Source organism: Camelus dromedarius, chromosome 18, assembly GCF_036321535.1.
Source record: "Camelus dromedarius isolate mCamDro1 chromosome 18, mCamDro1.pat, whole genome shotgun sequence".
In the NCBI taxonomy this organism is placed as follows: domain Eukaryota; kingdom Metazoa; phylum Chordata; class Mammalia; order Artiodactyla; family Camelidae; genus Camelus; species Camelus dromedarius.
Window position 1 is genome coordinate 2,816,646 of NC_087453.1, and position 17,249 is coordinate 2,833,894.

Consider the following 17,249-nt stretch of genomic DNA (forward strand, 5'->3'; position numbering starts at 1 on the left):
CCTTTCCCCAGCCTAGCTACCTGGAGAGCCACCTTGGAGCCCAGGCAGATCCATCGTTTGCAGAATCCATTTGCTCTCATCAGTTCAAGCCACTTCCTGAGAGCAGTCACGGCAGGACCCCAGGCCTCTTGGCTCTGGGCTCTAGGCCATTTCTTGCCTTTACAACATCCCTCTACCCTAAAAGCAGTTCTCACAACCAATAAACAAAAGAATTAAGAGCCATTGTCCCAGGCTCCCGAGACTGCCTGGAGTCTACAGCGTTGATTTGTCAGCTTTACAGGCCACAGGCAGTTAAGAGTCCAAGCCTGGGAAGCCCATTGTTAATAATTCTGTCATTATTCTCAATTTTCAGCACCACCACACATGAAAACCCATTCCAATTTCTTTAAAGGTGCTAAACGGCTTTTGCACTATGTCGTGGAAGTTTACCGCCAGCCACATGGCTGCAGGGCGGACTCGTGGTCCCCAGGCCCTGGGCTGTGATAACCGGGTTTGGCCTGACCCACGGGGCAACGTCCTTTATCTGAGTGTCCCATTCTCAGGACAGGTGACTTGGACCGCAGTGGACATCAGGCACCATCAGCGTTGCTGGGCATCGCTGTTGACCAGGATTTCACAAGGCCCAGAGCATAGGACATGAACAGGAAACCACTCTGTCCTGCTGGGCCAGCACCCCAGAAACGGATGGGGATGGAGAAAGCCAGTGACCAGCCTCTCTAACAGCGGTCAGAGTCGGGAAGAGGGAAGTGAATCAGCATTTGAGGCAGAGTCTGCAAAGCAGCTAGGAAGGCAAGGTCAAGGGGCCGGGCCGCAGAGGCTGCAGGGCGGGCAAGCCCTCTAACCAGAAGGCAGGGCTTCTAGGTGAAGTAACAAGGCCGGACGCACGCAGACGGTGGGAGACGCCTGCATTGCTGCCTGGACAGTAACCAGGTCACGAGTGCCCACTGCCCTTGACCAGGTCACATGTGCCTGCTGCCCTCTGTGCCCACCAGCCAGCCTTCTGAGCACTTTCCTGGAGGAACTCTTCTCCCAAGACCCCTGTGAGCCTCCATGTTAGTATTACCCACCTTGTACAAAGGTGGAAAGGAGAGGTAGAGAGGCCAGTAACTTGCCGACACCGTGCTGAGGATGTGGCCTGCAGATGCTCTGGGGAGCTGGGCAAACAGGGTCCCTGCCCTGGACCGGCCTGCACTCTGCTGAGACGCGGAGACGGCCCAGGGAGTCACGGGGCCCCTTCTGCCTGCTGCTTTGAGGAGGTAACGTGATGACTTGGCCAAGTGGGGCATTTCTAAGGAGGGCAGAGGGGAGGGAGCAGGAGAGGTGGGAAGGGGCGTCCTGTGGGGGAAAAGTTGTGTGCGAGGGACACCCTGTGCCAAGGAGGGATGGGATGCGTCTCAAGGACAGAATGACGGGGCCTGGGGCCCGGAGAGCCTCATGGGAGGCGCCTGGTGGGAAGGGCCATGGGCACCGGGCGGAGGAGGCGGGCAGCACCCCAAGCAGGCAGTCGTGCTGCGTTTTGAATGCTGTGCTCAGAAGAGAGAACACAGGGTCCTCACCTAGTTGGTGGGGACTGAGCCCCCCTACACAGGGGGAGGCCTGGAGCATCTGTTCTCACAGGATGTTACACAGGACACCAGGGTCCACAAACCTGCCCCAGAAGCCACCTGTCGGGGGAGTGGACGGGTGACCTCAGGCACGGTTGGGATTCCCCCCAAACACACACACACACGCGCACACACACGTGCACGCGCACACCCTCTGGAGCAGCCCAGCTGGGGCATGTGTGTGTCTTATGCCTAATGTTTCAGCTGGCTAAAGGATCTCTAAGCTCCCTTCCAGCACAAACGTTTCAGAATTTGGTACATTGTGTGGTGATTAGCATGCAGTGGCTTGCCAGCAAATGTTCACCACGATGTACTGACGAGACAGAGCTGGAATAAGACATTTGACCCAAACAAAACATCCAGGAGACACACCCGGTGCCCTCCTCGCCTGCCCCCCAAACTCAGAGAGAAAATCGGGAACAACACTTCCTGGTATGGACTGACTCCCCGAGCAGCGCTGGCCTCCCTGTGGACGGACGTGCAGACGGGCTCCGGGGCCGCGAGCTGGAGAGAGGGCGGCAGGTGCACAGACCTGAAGCAATGTAAATGCTTTCCCCTGATTTTTCTGACTAGAGGTGATACATTCTCTAAGCATAAAACTTAGGAATTGTAGGCGCATGTTGGAGAAGAAACTCAGCCATTGAGCTGTAACCACTGTAAAAAGTTGACTCTCTTCCTAGTCTATGCTCAGACAGATCTTTTTTTGAAATGAGGATAAAGTAAAAGAATTGTATTCTGACTTTTCCATCAAAATTTTGTTAGTATTTTATCACAACAGGAAAACTTTTTAACACTTTTCATGACAGTGTATTACCCCATCGGCCTGGAATGTACTGTAATGGACCTTAGGTTGAAGGTGCTTCAATTTTTCACGTATGTGGTTTTGAGGGAGTTCTCCCAACAACGGCAGGCTGGGGTCTTTGAACAAATCCCCTCACTTAAAAAAAATAACAAAATCTGGACAAAAAATTTTAAATACCTCTTTGAAGGTATCAAGGAGTTAACGAATCAGCGAGAATATGTGAGGCCAAATCTGGGACAGAAAGGGATCCATGAGACAGGAAACCAAATATCCGAATGAACGAATAGATGAACGAATGAACGAGCGAAAGGACAAATGAGTGAGTGAATGAACCGCCTGACAAGGAAGGAGCCGGTGGGCCGAGCTTGCAGGGCACCTCGGTCACACGCGGCCTCCGGTCTGGACCCGTGCGCCCCTCGGCCGGTTGAACGGCGCGCTCCAGCTCTTTCGGAAGCAGCGTGTGCAGAGAACAGCGCTTGTTTGCGCTGCTGGGGTGTGTTTGCGTTTAGGATCATGGAGTTTACTCAATTAAGAAATACAGTGGAAAGGAGGCACTGCCTCTACTTGGCAGACAAAACAAAGCGAGGAGGGGGGAGGGTCTCGGGCAGCTGACTCCTGCTCTTAGTCTTAAAGAAATGACCACCTTCCCTGCACTATTTTTTTCTCCTTTCCGTCTTGTCCTTTTATGCACATATGATATGTTCTGATGTCCTGAAGGGTGGCGGTGAGCTTCCTGGCCACGTTCCTCTTCCTGTGAGACCCTCGCTGCGAGTCTGTGTGGGTGTGTTCATAGCTAACCTTGTGGAGTGTTACATTTATTTCATCCTCACAAGGCTGGGAGGTAGGAACTGTTGTTGCCACATCACGCAGATGGGAACACTGAGACCCAGAGTGGCGATGTGACTTCCACATGGTCACACAGCCCCAGGTGGCCGAGCCTGGATTTAAACCCCAGGGGGGCCTAGCTCCATAGCCCATTACCTTGGTCACCAGCTAGACCTCAAAAGCCAACGTGATGATTTCTAAAGAAATTCCAACATATTTCTGCCATATTTAGTCAGCCCAGGGAAGGCCTCGTGGTGCAACGATAGCGCATCTGATTCCATATTTAGTCAGCCTGCTCTTTGCAGGAAATGTAAGTGCCTTGGGTTTAATTTAATGAAACCTATCATTGGAAAAGATATCCCGAGATAATTCGTTTCTTAAATGGTGGAAATGAGGCTGCAGTTGCACAGTGTTGATTTGAATCAGGGTGGGCCCTCTGGAAGAGGGGGTGCCAGCAAGGGGAGGCTCCTGGGAAGAGAACGGGCTGAGATGGACGGCAGTGCGGAGGCTGCAGCGGGCCTGGAGTCACAGAGGGTGTGGCGGTGTGCAGGGGTCACAGCAGGAAGGAGGGGCCGAGACCGCCCCTGACCGAGGGCTCGGGAAGCTGAGCTAAGAGCTCTCTAACATCCCTTCCTGCTCTGAAATATGACCAACCCAGGCCATCTCTCCAGAGCCCACGGTGGAGAGAGGACCAGACGAGCCTGCCACTCCCTCTTGGAGGGGTGGGGTGGGGTGGCAGGCAGTCCGCCTGGCATTGAGCTGGCACCCAGTGGGTGCTGTAGGTAGCTTCTGCAGGCTTGGAGGCTACTGTTAGCCTCCCCGCTTCGATGATTCACCCTGGCCTCCCTTTGGGGAATAACTCCTCCTCTACTGTGTGAGGTCCTGCAAGCCATCTGAACAAGGAGCCCACCTTGCCCAGGGGAACACGTGACTGAGCAGGCCCATCAGGTCCCCATCCTGGAACAGACAGATCCGGGGAGGGAAGAAAAGGCCAAGTGCCCACTCACTCCTGCAGCACCGCCCTGGGCGTCCTGGGCACAGGGAGGAGCGACTGTGGTCTGGTTCTCCAGGCCTGTTTCTCCAGCTTCTGCTCTGAATCCCTGTGCTGGGCCACGCCCTGCAGAGGACGCCTGGTCAGCGCTGGGCCACGCCCTGCAGGGGACGCCCTGTCTGCTACATCCGTCGGAGTCCTGCCTGCTGCTTGCCCCCCACGATGCGGCGGCTCCACGGCTGACAGCTGGAACAAGAGGTGAATGATCGTGAACAGCGACGGCCATCGCTGGTCGACACCAGGCCCTGCTTCTGCGCCTGCTAGGTGAGCTGGGGCAGGTCTCCCCCGCCTCCGCGTGATGTCAGATCACAACAGCTCTGGGCTGGAAACCCCACTGCTGAACGTCCCTTCTGGGCAGCCTCTTTGAGGCTTGTTTCTTCAACTCTGAGATGAGCACAACAGTGCCCAACTTGAGGGGTTAGACGCAGAATGAGTGAGAGAGATCGGCCCCTAAACGCACAGGGCACACACCTCTGGGCACGGGAGAGGGTGATCTGAGGGGCGCTGACAGCAGCTCAGTGAGAAGCCACTTTCTTTCTGACTCACCGTCCCATGCCTCTGGGGACACAGAATGAGAAGGCGACACGTCAGCGTTTCCATGTCTCTAACACCCGCCAAGTCATCATAAATTAAAGGGCAGGCCTCACTCAGAGCCCATGGCAGGCACTACCGACCAGTATGTGTGTGTGTGTAACTTTTTACATTTAACTTTTTATTTTCTGTTTGTCACGTGTAATGGCATGTATCCACCATTACAGTATCACACAGAGCGGTTTCATGGCCCTAAAAATCCCCTGTGCTCCACCTGTTCCCCATTCCCTCCCCCTGCTTTCTAGCAACCACTGATCTTTTTAGTGTCTCCGTGGTTTTGCCTTTCTCAGAATATCATACAGGTGGAATTACTGGATGTACCCTTTCAGGTCGGCTCCTCTCATGTAGTAACATGGGTTGAGGGTTCCGCCGTGTCTTTCCATGGTTTGGTGGCTTGTTTCTTTTGAGCACTGAACAATATTCCATCGTGAGGATATAGGACAGTTTATTTGTTCACCTACGAAGGACATCTTGATTGCTGCCAGGGTTTGGCCATCGTGACGACAGGTGCTGTAAACATCCGAGTGCAGGTTTTTGCGAGGACGTCAATTTTCAGCTCCTTTGGGTGAATACTAAGGAGCAGAGTTGGTGCATCGCATGGTAAGAGCTGGATTAGTTCGATGAGGAATTGCCACCCTGTCTTCCAAAGCGCCACCTCATTTTGCATCCCCACCAGTAGGGAAAGGGACTTCGTTGCGCCCCATCCCTGCCGGCGTTTGGCGCTGTCAGTGTCCCCAACCTGGTCCGTTCTAGCAGGTGTGTCGTTGCAGCTCACAGACGACGTGTAGTTGGGTGCTGTTTCTTGATCCACTCTGACAATGTCTCGTAATTGGTACATTTGGAGCACCGACTTTTCACCTGACCGCTGGTACAGCTGGAGTAACACCTGCCATGGTTGTTCCTGTTTTCTGCTTGTCGCCCCTGTTCTTGGCGTCTGTTCCTGTCCGCACTCTTCTGCCTCTTGTGATTTTAACTGAACATTTTGTATGATTCCATTTTCTCTCTTAACATATCAGTTATACCTTTTTTTTTTCACTTTTTCAGTAGCTCCCCTAGAGTTCGCAGTATACAATTACAGCTAATCCAAGTCCGCTTTCCAAAACCGCTGCGCTAGCTCGTGGTTAGTGTGAGCGCCTCCTACTTACCAGAGAATCCCAGTTCCTCTTCCGGTCCCTTGTTTCACTGCTGCCATTCGTTTCACTTGTACACACGCACACAAACGCATAGGTGGATGGAAAGAGAGACACACATTCTTGAATACATGGTTGTTATTTTTTTAAATAAACTGTTATCTGCTAGATGAATTAAGAGTAAGAAAAATAAAGGTTTTTATTTTACCTTCACTTGTTCCTTCTCTGATGCTTTTCTTTCTTTACATAGATCTGAATTTCCGACCTGTATCATTGTCCTTCTCTATAAAGAACTTCTTGTAAGGCAGGTCTACTGGCAACCAATTCCCTCCATTTTTGTTCCACTGAGAAGGTCTTTATTTCCTCTTCACTTCTGAAAGTAACCTCACGGGGTACAGAATGGGAGATTGCTGGGGTCTTTCCCAGCACTTCAATTATTTCATTTCACTCTCTTGCTCACATAGTTTTTGAGAAGCTGGATGTAACTCTTATCTTCACTCCTCTGTAGGTGTTCTGTTTTTTCCCTTTGGCTTCTCTCAGGAATTTTTCTTCATCTTTGATATTTCTAGAGTTTGAAAATGGTAAGCCTAGGTGTAGTTTTAGGGGCACTTTACCGTGTTCATCGTTCTCTGAGCTTCCTGAATCTGTGGTTTGATATCTGACAGTAGTTTGGGAAAATTTTCAATGACTATTGTTTTAAATAATTCTTCTGTTTCTTCCTCTCTTTCTTCTCCTCCTGGAGTTTCCATTACATGTGTGTTGTACCTTTGCTGGTTGCCCCGCAGGTCCTGGATATCCTGTTCTTTCTTTCCCCCCTAATCTTTTGTTCCGTTTGCTTTTAAGCGTGGCGGGCTCCCGCTGAGACGTCCCCCGGCTCAGAGGGGCTTTGCTCAGGCCTGCCCAGCCTACTGACCACCCATCAGAGGTGCTCTGCACCGCCCGACGGTGGTTTGCGCTCTAGCATTTCATTTTGGTTCTTTCTTAGACTCTCTCTGCTCACAGCTCCCATCTGTTCTCACGTGCTGTTGATTTGACCCATGAGAGCCTTTAGCCTCTGACTCGCAGTCGTTTGCCCTGGTGTGACGGCCCGGTATCCCCGCCGTATCTGAGTCCAGTGCTGATATCGCCTGTCCTTTCAGGTTGTGTTTTTGCCTTTTAGTATGTCTTAGAGCTTTTTCCTGGCCGGATGTGACTTACTGGGTGAAAGGACCCGTGGTCCCTAGGCCTCTAGCGACCCGGTGGGTAGGAGTGGGGTGGGGCGGGCGGCCTGTGGCCCGTGGCTGGGTCTCGGTCTTGGTGAGCCTGTGCCTCTGGACTGCGAGCTTCGCAGGCGTCTCTGATTGTTTCTCAGGTGGGACCGAAGGGCGCTGTGGGCTGGAGGGGGGTGTTTCTCTTCCCTCAGGTCAGTTAGGGTCTGATAAATCCCCAGGAGGCTGGGTTCTGGTTAACTCGCTTCTCTTGAGCGCAGACCTTGTTCAGAAGAACAGAGTGCTCTGGTGTATTTAAAAATGGTTCCTGTTCCTCTCCCCCGCCAGAAGCAAGATTGGAGTTTTTTTTTTTCTTTTCTGATGTTCACTGTGAAAATCTGGTCAAGCTCCTAGAGGTGAAATTGACAGAAGCGTTAGGGCCTGACGCCTGGCTCCTGCGGTTTTCCACTCTCAGCCTTCAGCAGATCACCGGCCCCGGTGGCTGCGGGAGTCTCTACGCAGGTAAGCTGTGTTTCTCTGTCTTTGCCCGTCAGCGTCTCCAGTTTGGGGGTGGCAGCAGTTTGCCCTGTGACCTCACTACTCGGACGGATCTAAGAAGAGCTGGTGGTTTTTCAGTTTGTTTGGCTTTTGACCCGTTCTTAGGACAGAGTGGCGTCTTTCAGCTGCTTACATACTGGCCCAGAAACCAGAAGTCTCTAATAATATTTTTTACAACCTATTTTTTATGGTTTCTTCCATTCATAGCAAGTGTTACTAGTTTCCACTTAGAAGATGTTTTTCCATTTGGGGAATTTACTTTTTAAGTACATTTTTATTTTAAGGGGAAAAAAAGAGGTTTTTGGTTTGTTTTTTTTAATGAAATAAACGATAGGGCCGGTGCTTCACAAACAGCAAAGATGTCGAAGGTGGTATTTGAACAACAGAAGCTGGGGAGACAGAGACGATGGAAGGGTCGTGCGCAAGTCAGAGCTGTGGCCATTGAGATGATGAGTGGCTCAGTGTGAGCACAGGCGCCGGCTTGTGCCTCCCCGCTTCCAGCCACCACCCTTTGGAAAAAGAGACTGGCTCTGAGGGCGGCGGGGATGATTACACAGGCGCCGGTGCCACTGCCTGCTGGTGCTTCATTGCCTTCTCTCTGTGAAGTTTCCAAACAACCCCTGCTGATGCTTGTAATCAAACCCCAATACTTGGGCTTCCCTCCAGCCACAAAAATATGCCCCTTATGGCTCCAGCAGATGCTCCTTGGGTTTTGGACCATGGGCACATTAATAGGCTAATTCATCCCCGTTCCTCTAAGAACAATATTTCCACCCTGTCAATAGCCACAAACCCCTGCTGGCAGATAAGACCGCCCACTGCTCAAGAGACCCCAGGAGGCAGATGACATCCTTTGCCTGTTACTGTTCAGTGGAGACCTGGGGTGCCAGACCCAGCGGTGGAGCAGCAGGCCTCACTCATCCTCAGCCCCATCTCAGGGTGGGACTTCACACCTGACAGGCTCTGTCCTATCCAGTTAAGCCCCAAGTCATGTCAGCCACAAGCAGAAGCTAGAGACAGGATTCAGAACACACCTGGGGGATCAACACAGGCTGGTCCTTGTGATATGTGAGAACAAAATGGTTTTGTTTACATGAAAACAAAAGTGAGGGAGGTAGAGGCCAGCAGTGTGAAGTGTGGACTGGGGCTGAAGGAAGGATAACTTTCCCTGATCCGTAACGTCAACACGCTGCCCATCGTGCTCCTGCGAGAGCTGTGTGCCCCTGAGTCCTGAAAGGGTCTCGTCATTACTGTTTTTAATGTCCAGGTGTCAGAATCTCAGTTATATGAGGACACCATTGAAGTGGTGAATGGACAGAAAGATAGGGACAAAACTGGGGTCCTAGCTAGCTATCGAGAGAAATGGGGACTCTGAGCAAGAGAAAAGAAAGCATGGGAGGAGGGTGAAGGGAGAGGGAGAAAGGAAGGAAGAAAAAAGGAAAGAAGGACAGAGATAAAGTATTATCAGGACCATTTTGATTGAAAGTGACAAAACCCAAAATAAACTAGATTAACAAGAAGTAGGGAATATTGACTCCTGGAATAGAGAAATCAGAAAATGGATCGGCTTCAGGCAAAGCTAGATGCAGGAGTCTAAACAGTGTGTCAGCATCCAACCTCTCCGTCTGTCTAAACTGCTGCATCTCCAGTAGGCATCAGGGGCAAGGCTGGCCACCTCCCAGCCGCACGCCTTCACCCCACAGCCCAGGGACCCAGGGAAAGAGAAACCCAGCATCTGTCAACCCTCTCAAAAGTCTCCCATTGTCTTGCTTGGGTCACATGCTCACCCCTGGACCAATCACAGGGTCCTGGAACAATAGGATACTCCAATTGGCCAGTTTGGGGCCAACCAGATTAACAGTCCCACCAGAACTTTGGAAAGAAGAGGAGAAAATTTCCCAAAATGAAAGGTGTGAGGCAGAGAAGACAGAAAGGGAAGAGGAGGAAACTAAAATTTCCTGGACACCTACTCCCTGTCAAGCACAATAAGTACTTTGAAATACTTTTTCTTTTCCAATTTAATCCTCTTCATAACCTCCTAGATGGGTATTTTTATCCCCATTTTATTGATGAGAACATTAAAGTAATGTCAGACATCACCACCTTCAGGTTTGCAGACATATCAGGTGCTAGGATGGGATGGTTATGGATGGATTCATGAAGCCCCCACCCTGCACCACACTGCACAGGGACAGTCCTGTTCATGGGCCCACCGGGCTGCTGGCCAGTCAGTCAGGGGTGTCCTAAGCTTGAATGCAGCCTTGGAATCTTCAAAGGACCTTTGTTACTAAGTGATCACCCGCTCATTCACTCATCGTGCAAAAATACCTTCTGAGCCCTACTGTAGGCCAGGCACTGGGTGCGGTGCTGGGGCCCTACAGGCGGGGAGGCAGTCCCAGCCCTCCCAGGGAAAGGCAGGCAGTCTGGAACGTGGGAAACGAACATTTGCGACAACATTCTAAAGAGGGGAATCCAGGAAGACCTCAGCTGTGGGGAACCCTCCAAAAATTTAGTTCATCCAGAAAGTCAAAAAGTTTGGGTAGCTAAGGCTTTATCTCTTTAAGAATAAAATATGGGAGGAAGGGGTGGGGTGATCTCTGTTATGGAGGTCTGTGTTTGTGGAGATGTTTCTTAACTGCAGCTACACATTTCCCGAACACACAGGCAGCAACCCTCCAGCCCCTAGAACCTCCCTGTCCCTCACCATCCGGTGTGGAGGACCCAATTCTCAACATCACATGTGTCTGTGGTGTAGCCAGTCCTCTCCAGAATACTTCTGAGGGCTCTAAGAAATTGAGGAGGGGGGGCTTATACCTTCTGAAGGTCACCTGACCTTTCCTCTTGCTTTTGTCCAGGACCCCCAGTGTCTCTGCTGTGGCTGGGGCCCACACACTGCTCTGTGTTGCCCCAAACTTGAATATGGCCTCTTTTGCTCTCCCCACTACACCAGCCTGCAAGGCTCACGCAGAGTTAGTTGGCATAAAATTGCACGCTGGTTTGAAGTGGGAGGAGTGTGACAGAGGCAAATGGTACCACCGGACAGAAAACCACCGAAAACCAGACTTCAGATGAGACGAGCACAGGGGGCCAGCCTCATGCTATCACAGGAGCTCTCTCCTTACCCCCACACACGCACACAGGGTCCAGTTTTCCCAGTTCCCCCCTGCTTCCCTGGTACCCCACGCCCTGCTCCACATCTCTCTCTGAGGCCTCCCCAAAAGAATGGCATTCAGGAGCCACTGCTCGGAGGACCAGGGAGTGTAAACTACAATGGGGAACATTTCCAGCCCAGGGAGTGAAAAACGTCTCTAACTAGGACATGAGGGACTCACATTTACCTTATTATGCAGAATAACTTGGCTTTCTTTGCCAAGATGTCCCCATTCCATACAACACCCTGTACTTTGTCTCTTGCGACAAATAAGTCCAACAAAGAGCTTTCTCAGGCAGTGGATTTTCCTTCCACCTCCTAGTGCAACCAGCATGGATTACATGCAGTTTTTAAGCAGGACCTTCTCCTGGTCTTGTTACACTCTCCGAGCAGGTCACTGTGGATCTCCACTTCCACACTGGGACAGTTTGGATGACCTCAGGCCAGCCTTTTATTGGGAGGCTGCCCAAGAAGCTGCTAATCCCCTTAATCTTGGTCACAAATCCGTCATCTCCTAGCTTGTCTTTCTTGGCAGATATTCAAAATGTGCTAAACTTTAAAACCTCTTTCCCCTTGGTGTGTAGAACCTTGTGGGCTTGGTGGGACCTCTTCAGAAACCAGTAGAGGAAGTTTGTTTCTTTTCTCTTGTGATACTCAGACGTGACTTTGAAGTCTGTCCCCACGGTAGAGATAAAACTTAAGTATCTTGTTATGCTTTCAACACAGAGGATGTGGCTGGGTGGCTGGGTGAACTGTGGGTCCTTGTCCCGCCACATTATAACCTCTAAATAACCACGTCACCATTGCAGGAAGAGAAAGCTCGAAACAGTAATTCCTGGGATTAAACACAGTAAGCTTTCCTGTCCTTGCCCTGGAGGAGAAGGGTTCCCCAGAGTGGAGGGTGTACACTCGTCCCCCTGCAAAGTCACAGAAGCTGTACTTCCGGGGAAGGAAATCAGACGTCTGCTTCCATCCAGGCTCTGCCCCAGATGCAAGACCAGCTTGCTGGGGGGGTCATTCATTTAGTCACAAACGTGAAATAATGGTGTTCTCCAGCACCTGTTACTGCACTGCCCCAACCCCCTCCTGGTGTCAACAAACTCAGGTTCAGCCACTTGTCACTCATGAATCTACTACTGAGAGACACTTGCTGGATAAAAAGGAAAGATAATTTTATTGAGGAAGCTGGTAATCCTGAGAAGGTGGACTCATGTCCCAAAGAACCAACTCCCCATTGCTGATCAGGGGACAAGAAGTTTTAAAAGGTGTCTCAGGGGTGCACAGGTTGCGGCAGGGGGGTGCTATGTTCAGAACACAACAGTGAGCTCTGACAGTCATCTTGAAATTGGTCATGTGGTGATCTGATCAGCATCTTGATTGTATTAAGTACATTTAATCTGCTCCAAGGTCAGTTTGTTCCCATTTTCTTGAGGCCAGTTCTTGGAATTGTGCAAGACGCAGGAGCTTATGTCGTGGCTGCAGTCTGGTCATTGTGTGGTTAACTTCTTCCACCTGGTGGGGTTTAGGTATCTGCAGAATGGCTCAAAGGATATGGCTCGGAAGATTATCTGTAGCCCTGGAAGAGGAAGTCAAGGTCCTTGACTTTGTTTTGTGGCTAAACTATTATTTTGTCTTGACTGTTGTCCTTTGTCTCCGCGTTTTCCCGCTTCTCTGAGTAAATGTATTCTTTGGCTACAGTTTTTCTACAGACAAGAGGCCGGCGGAGGACGTGGCGGAGGGTTCTTTGTCGGAAGGCTCCCTATCTTCAGTGTGCATCAGGATCACCGGGAGGGCTTGTCAGAATGCTGCTTCCTGGGCCCCACTCCCAGAACCCCCAGTTCAGTGTGTGCGGGGCCTAAGATGTGCGTTACTAGCGATTCCCCAGGTCACGCGGACGCTGCTGGTGCAGGGACCGTGGGGCATAAGCATCTTAGCAGCTCTGGCCTAGGCTTTAAGGAATGTAATGTGAGCCCCGTAATTTAGAATTTTCTGATAGCTGTGTATTTTACTACACCCCAAATCTTGTTTCTAATAGCCATATTCTAAAAAGGGGGAAATAACGAAATTGATTTTAAAATAGGCCTTGTTTATCCCAATATACCCAGCGATTTATCTCAAATGTATCATTTCAACATGTGGCTGGAAAAAAGCTACTGATGAAGTCTCCTGCCTTCTTTGACGTACGTGAGCTCTTCAGAATCAGCTGTGTGCTCTGACAGCAGCGCAGCCCCGTCAGCCCCTCACATACCAGGCGCCCAGTACACCTACCGTTGCATGGCCACCGTTCTGCGGTTCTGGGTCTTCCTTTTGAGAACTCAGAGCTGCTTTTGCAAAAGTGCCCTTCCTGCCCCCCTCCTTCCTTGAGCCACTTCCCCCAGCACCTCAGTGTGTGCCCACTGCCTCCAGTCCAGTGCTGGCTACACTGGAATCACTTGAGGGGATTTGAAACATCCTGATGCTGGAATCCCACCCCACAGTGTTCTGACCGCGGTCCTCTGCAGTGTAGCCTGGACAAGGAGATGCTCGCCTGCCCTGGGCAGGAAGCACATGCAGCTGGAGACCCCAGCAGTGCGGACGCCACTCCCCACCCCCCACCTACGGGACATGAGGGCTTCACCGCCGTCACCTTCCGCAGACTGCGGGCTCCCTGCTGCTGGGCTGGGCCTGCTGTCCGCGTCTTCCCCAGCCCCGGCCCCTGCCTGGCGCTTGTGCAGATGCTCAGTAAGTACGCGCTGAACGGGCCGGTGAACGTGTGGTTTCACAACAGTTCATCCTCAGTCGGTCTCCCTTGGCCATCTGGACCTCCGCAGCTCCCCGTTACACTTCCTACCATTCATTCGTGCGTGTTCAAGGGACACAGACCCGTGTCACCAATATCCTCGTTAGAAAATGAGCATGTGGCTCAAAGGCTGCAGGCCTGGCTTTTAGAGGCAAAGAGGGAAGGTTAGGGCGGAAGGCCTCAGGTTTTGGCAGGCAATTGAAAGTGCAGGTTCCCAGGGCCCCAGCCCAGACCTGCTGAATGAGCCTCTGGAGGTGGGGCCCCGGCGTCGGCGTGTTAACAAGCGCCCCACGTGATTCTGGCCCCTGGTGGCTTAGGTTCCCTCCACCGTGACCGTCTGATTTATTGGGCAGACATCTGTCCTTAGTGAACCGGCAAGGGGCTCTGTCCCCTCAGCTGTTAGCACGGCACGCGCCAGTGAAGCGCCCCCCTCGTGCCAGGCCCCGTGGAGTGAAAGGCTGCAGGAGAGGGTAAGACTCGGCACTTGCTCCCGGAGGCTTGCCTGCGGCGGGCGGGGGGAGGCAGACCAGCCAGGAGGAGGTGCACTTCCCTCGTGCCACGCAAGGGGGCGCTGTACGGAGTCCTGGGGGCCAGAGGAGAAACATGAGCTGGACCTGGATGCTGGCCAAGGCCATCCCAGCTGGCATCCGCAGGCCAAAGAGGAGGGAGCCAGGAAATCTCAGCGTGACTGGGAGATAGGATTCCAGACAGAGTGGGAGAGACAGGCTGGAGGGGCACGCCCAGAACCTGGTCTTCGTCCAAGGACACAACGTGTGAAATCTGCACCTCACAGCTGAACTCCTATGCAGCGGGTGTGAATTGCCCACATTCTGTAAGGTTCCTCGGAAAGCGCTGGACTGTCACCTGCTCTTTAGAACCTAAATGAATATCGCCCATCTGAAGACAGTTTGCAATAAAATTGTCTTCACAGTTATTGAGAGTTTGTGCTTCTCCTGCCAGCCCCTATGCTTGATTTAAATTCCTTCCATCTGGAATTATTAGTTAAGGGCAGTTTATCAAAGCGAAGATGGATGGCGTAAGCAGATTTTGCTGCTGGCATTTAGAAAAGCGTGTTATCCCCCTGCCATTCAGCAGAAGTTCTTTAATCACAGTTGATTGAAGGTTACCACTGTGAATTATTAGTTAACGGCATCTCTGCCAAAGAATGATTTATTGGGCGAGTAAACTTTGCAAACGAACGCACATCCTGAGTCACTGGGTATTTCATCCGGAGCTGAAATGTGGTTATTGGGACAATCTATCTTCACGGTGGAAACAAAGTCCAAAGCAGAGTCTAGCATTTCACCTTAAGCTCAGATTTCTCTTTGCATGTGAAATGCTGGGGAGGCAGAAGCCTGAGGCACGGTGGCATCCCCAGATTTTCTGTTCCACTTACGGCCTGGAAGGGGAAAGCCCCACGAGCAGGTCTCGCGACCTTGGAGCCACCTGGAGAGAAGCATGCTTTCAGTGGCTGTAACTCCATCACCCGTCCCTGGGGCCCTGTCCTGAAACGCCAGCCCAGCGGGGCCAGCACCACACACATACCAGGGACCTGACAGCAGCCCCCAGCCCAGCCCTCCCCACGAGGGACAGCTCACCATCTGGAGCCCCCTGCTTGGGCTCACCTCCACCCTGACTGTCGGCACAGCAGGGCTCAGGGGCTACAGCCAAGGCAGTGAGGGAACCTGTCACCTCCTGGGGCTGTAGTTCTCAGACTTCTGAGCATCAGAGCCCCCGGGAGGGCTTGTTGATATGCGCAGCACCGGCCCCAGCCCAGTTTCTGATTCTGAGAACATGCACTTTAACGAGCTCCCAGGTAACGCTGCTGCTGGGCCAGGGCACCCCACTTTGAGAACCGCTGCTCTGGTCTGCGTCAGAGGCTTCTGATCCAGGACAAAGGTCACCAGGAGCCCTGGATAATACCCCACAGGGGATCAAAAGTGTGGCTTCTATTTCAGCCTCAGGATCCTGACCAAATCCTACCTTCAAAAATAACCATGGCCTTATTAATCATGGCCCAGAGACCTGGGGCCACAAGATCACTCAGTCCACTGAGCAAGGGCTACCTGCCTGCCCGTCCCTGGGAGCGTCAGCCCAGGCAGGTTAGCAGAGTGTCCGAGGACCCGAGGCCGGATCCTCACGCCCCTCTGACAGCTGTGGAGCGTGAGCAGAACCCGCACGGGGTCTTGGTGAGCAGAGGCAGCGCCGGCCCAGCCGGCTGCACTTCCGTGAGGATTGATCCCAGTGGTGCATGGAGAAGCGCTGTGTGCTTGGCACAGATTAAGGGCTCAATTAAAGCAGCTGTCGTGAATAAAACCATTAAAGGGACGCTCCACACGGTTCTGCCCCCAGAAACTGTGTCTGCCTGAAGAGACAGGACTTGTGCAAGTAAATCAGTTACAAAACAGTCCTGCATATTTGTGTGATTTCTCAGGCAAGCGTCTTCCTTGTTTATAGTTTTGGCATTAATCAGCTCCCCACCCCATGCACCAGGCTGCTCGGAAGGAAGACTTGGACGGAACTCCTGCCTAGGGCCCCTCCCCACATGAAGTGATTCATTTTCTGCTCTCTTCAGTCCCTCCTCCGAGGCCGGGACGTGACAGCAGGACGGGCGTCCAAGCTCCTGTGAGTTCAGCTTCTTGTGTCTTGCAGTGATTTGAGGTGGAGCTTCCCAGAGATGGTGCGGGAGGTGTTCCAAGGCCGTCGGCTAAAAGCCCTGCCCCTTCCATGCAAGGTGTTCATCTGCTGACTCACGCAGCCTGGTCTTGCTGTTAAGGCAGTAAGCAGAGAGAGGGCTCGGTTGCACGGCTCTAAAATCTCTTGAGCAAAGGGGTTGAAAGTGGCATTTTATTTGAGCCTGAGCCCTAAGGCCATCCTGGCAGGAGCTCAGACTGTGAGCTGCCCCCTGGGCTGGCTGACCTTTGCAGCCGGGCGGCCTGCCTGCTGCCCGTGTTACATCGGCTCTCGCAGGGGCTGCGTCTGGAGAGCAGTTTTCTAAATGTAAGCCCTTGGCCCAGGACCAAGGTATTTTTAGCCACTCTCCTGGTGGCCATGGCCCTGAGGCTCTGATCAGGGTGGGGCCAGTGAACATTCTTGAACAGTGGTCCCCGCTCTGGGCTGGTTCCCATGACGACTGACCTTAGAACTTGCATAGCTCCCCTCCTGACCCTCCCCCTAGAGCGCAAAGCTCTTCCTGACCAGCCTGAGGACAGAGTTTGGCCCTGCAGGTCCTAATGTGTGTAGCACATTATCTCTTCATGGTTAGCAGCAGCAGAGGGACGCCGTTGCCCCACGAGGAAGATGTGACGTTGTTGACAAGGGGAGCCGCTCACACTCAGACAGACTTCAAGGGCAGAGCCTCTAAGCTGGATGGACAGAGACCGTCTGGCCGGGACCCCGAATCGTCAGGTCCCCCAGGCTTTCCACCTTCGTTTCCGCCGTCCCTCGTGTGCTCTGTCACGTCACTTACACTGATGCTCTTTCTTAACCTGTGTGTTGACTTTAGCTGCGTCCCAAGAACTACCAGGTATGACATCATGGGTTTGACTTGCTAGTTATTCTTTTCTTCTAA

The 17,249-nt window shown here is 52.3% G+C and overlaps 1 long non-coding RNA gene across 1 annotated transcript; it reads left to right on the forward strand.

The window, feature by feature from the left end:
* The first annotated feature begins 806 nt into the window (after positions 1 to 806).
* LOC135323409 (uncharacterized) lies at positions 807 to 14,795 on the forward strand. The gene is made up of 3 exons (XR_010384998.1): positions 807 to 4,546; positions 7,539 to 7,712; positions 12,598 to 14,795. It is a non-coding gene; the product is annotated as an uncharacterized LOC135323409 (long non-coding RNA).
* Positions 14,796 to 17,249: the final 2,454 nt, after the last annotated feature.